Source organism: Limulus polyphemus, unplaced genomic scaffold (genome assembly GCF_000517525.1).
Source record: "Limulus polyphemus unplaced genomic scaffold, Limulus_polyphemus-2.1.2 Scaffold5333, whole genome shotgun sequence".
In the NCBI taxonomy this organism is placed as follows: Eukaryota; Metazoa; Arthropoda; class Merostomata; order Xiphosura; family Limulidae; genus Limulus; species Limulus polyphemus.
In genome coordinates, this window is record NW_013670943.1 from 47,884 (window position 1) to 51,283 (window position 3,400).

Consider the following 3,400-nt stretch of genomic DNA (forward strand, 5'->3'; position numbering starts at 1 on the left):
GAATTTTCCAAGTCAGGCAGTGTAACAACAAACGTTAGCACAAACCTGAACATCGTATTACACAGATGTGTCCATGAACTTTCCAGGTCAGGCAGTGTAACAACAAACGTGAGCACAAACCTGAACATCGTGTTACACAGATGTGTCCATGAACTTTCCAAGTCAGGCAGTGTAACAACAAACGTTAGCACAAACCTGAACATCGTGTTACACATATGTATCCGTGGAACTTTCCAGGTCAGGCAGTGTAACAACAAACGTGAGCACAAACCTGAACATCGTGTTACACAGATGTGTCCATGAACTTTCCAAGTCAGGCAGTGTAACAACAAACGTTAGCACAAACCTGAACATCGTGTTACACAGATGTATCCATGAACTTTCCAAGTCAGGCAGTGTAACAACAAACGTCGACATGCACCCAGATTATGTTGAACATCCTATATAATTCTTGTTGTTTTTATTAGTTTAGATATTTCAACCATATTTGGCCGTCCTGTTATTGAAAAAAATACGAATATTTTAAATTCTACCGTCATGTTTTCGTTTTAACATTGTATGACATTGAACAGAAACTGATTATTGTTAACTACAAGCCTACATACAGAAAAATGTCGACATGTTTACAAGCAGTCGTGCTAAACTTAAGTACTAGTTAATCTATTTCGAAAACATTTTAATAATTTGGGAAAATAGTCACGTTATTTAGAGTCACGTGATCAAAACAACAAACTCACACTCCTTTAGGCCTAGATATGAAACAGGAAGTCAACGTGTGATATTATATTTGACCAAAATATCAGCCTGACGTCAGTCTTTCGGAGTTTTATACTAATTTCGTAAGGAATATTATAAATTATCAAGCTGTAATATATGCTAAAAAATCAGTGGTATGACTTTACTGTTCCAAACTGGCATGGATCGTGTCAGCACACAGTTGTGAGACTGAAATTACTTTCCTGGATATTTCGTGTAGTACAAATTATATAAAGGGTAAAAAGAAACCTGTTTGTTTATCCTGTATGATTGCTGAAAGAAAGAAAAGGTTTTTCGTGGCAGAACTAATGGCAGTTAAACTATCGCAATTCATTTCTTTAGATGTATTCCTTTACCTACAAGCTCTTGCCTCTCTGTTATAAGGAACCTGTTGAAACCGAAATAACGGTTTAACGCTATAACTTAATTTTTGTTTTAATGTTCTCGTAGAGTAGGATCGACGTGCAGTTCGCTCTGGAAAGGAGGACAGTTATACAGGATTCTTCTACATTTGTCTACCTACAGCCACCTTTTCTAAATAAGACCAACAAGCCAGACAGGTTTTCGGGGTTTCCCCCACAGAAAACCGGTTGTTCATGTGTGTTAGCTAAAACCATTTCATGTCCACTTGCTTATCGTAATTATACGTGGGAATTTTAGATGCAAGACCTATGAGAATATATATATTGTATGAATGACATCATTCATTAGCTACCACGAAATGTCTATTATTACGCACGAGAATCGATGGGAAAGAGTTTTCACTCCTATCAACCAGAGTATCCACAAGATTTGAAGCTTGACGCTAACTTATGCAGATAATTCATGTTAGTAAATTACAAATAAAGTAATTTGAGAAGCACGAGTTATTATGAACAGAAAAATAGCGGATTTTTGTTTAATGTGTGACTAGGATCCTAGATTTTAAGATATCACAAAACATTTAGGTGAAGCATTCTGTCAAGTGTACGACTGTGATTAAATACAAACAATTATATTGATGAATCACGTGTATGAAAAACAATTATTGCTTTCTAAAACGCGCTAATTAAGTCTTGTTTAGTTGAGTGCTTGCTGTTTTTTATTTATCACAAAACAATTATAAAATCAGGTTAGTAAAGGTGCATATTCATTTCTAGCCCGAAACATTTGAGTTATCAGACAAAGCCTTGAATTTGTTTTCCATAAAAAAATACAAAATACGAATTGATCTATTTAAGGTATTTAATCTTTGAGTTATCAGTATGGTCCATTAGACACACTCACCGCCATTGCTTTTTCTAAATTATTAAATACCCCAAACCACTTGTGGGACCACGACTTTGGTGGTTACGCGTGTCACATAAAAAAATATAAAAAAAAGAAGCATACCATCAATATTGCAATTAATTGCTCTAATTACTTTTGGCATCACTTGTGTATTTTACATAGAAAATCAGTTACTTTACGCTAGGTGCTGTAACAACCAAACGCAAATTTCTTGATATGATGGAATACGTGGGGTCCACCGTTAGTTAACAAAAAAAAAGATGGTAAGGTGACGATTGATTTGTTGGAAATTAAACAAATGACGCGTGTAAGGGCTTTGTTGATAATTTTTCAGGCAATCTATATTACCTTGATGTACTATAATAGAACCGATGTTTTTCTGTGTAATTAATTTACACAGTATTTTACTGGACATATGATGCTGTTTGTTTAATTATTTCTGGTTTTGTTAGAAAGTTTGTGTGAAAGAGGTTTTATTTTTAGAGTAGAATGTTTGATAGTTTAAGTGGACATTGACCAGAGTGGCTTGGTGTTAACTTCTGATAGTGGACATTGACCAGCGTGGCTTGGTGTTAACTTCTGATTCTGGTGTTTCGTGTTTCTTTCCTCTTTTTTTTTGGTTGTATTTGTATCTCTTATGAGTGGATTCCTGCTACTGTCTGTCCGAACCAAAGGTAAAGTTGATTGTGTGTATTTGTCTAAATATGGTATTTTACTAAGTCGTTGAATCTTGGCTGGTAACGTGGGTCTGATTTATATTGACTGAAGCACAGAAAGCTCAGACTTAATGTAGGTATATAAAGTGAACAAAGAAAGTATGCTACACCAGCCGTTCGTATAGTAAGGTGTAACTGTTCAATTAAAAATTAGTTTACTAACATTGACCGATCCCTTACTTGACATGGGAGATGTACCGGAAGACGTGCAAAATTGGCCGAGATGAGGATTGAGGATGGGTCGTGACTGGGAAAGGGAAGGTCTGTGGCAGCCGAGTACCTTGAATGGTGATAAAATGGCTTTATTAGCAGTTGGTAGGGTTTTAACCCTTTAGCTTAGTTGGGAGAACGTTCGATCACGAGGACGGGCATACCAAGTTGGGCTGCCTTATACGTTATATTGTACCCATCTGTATTCTTAATAACTCCGAAAGAAGCTGGAGGCTGCTTGCAGTAGTTTCTATTCGAGTGTCTGTAGGTTGCTTGCAGTAGTATCTATTCGAGTAAACGGAGGATGCGTGCAGTAGTATCTATTCGAGTGGCTGGAGGATGCGTGCAGTAGTTTGTATTTGAGTGGCTGGAGGATGCGTGCAGTAATATGTATTCGAGTGGCTGGAGGATGCGTGCAGTAGTTTGTATTCGATTGGCTGGAGGATGCG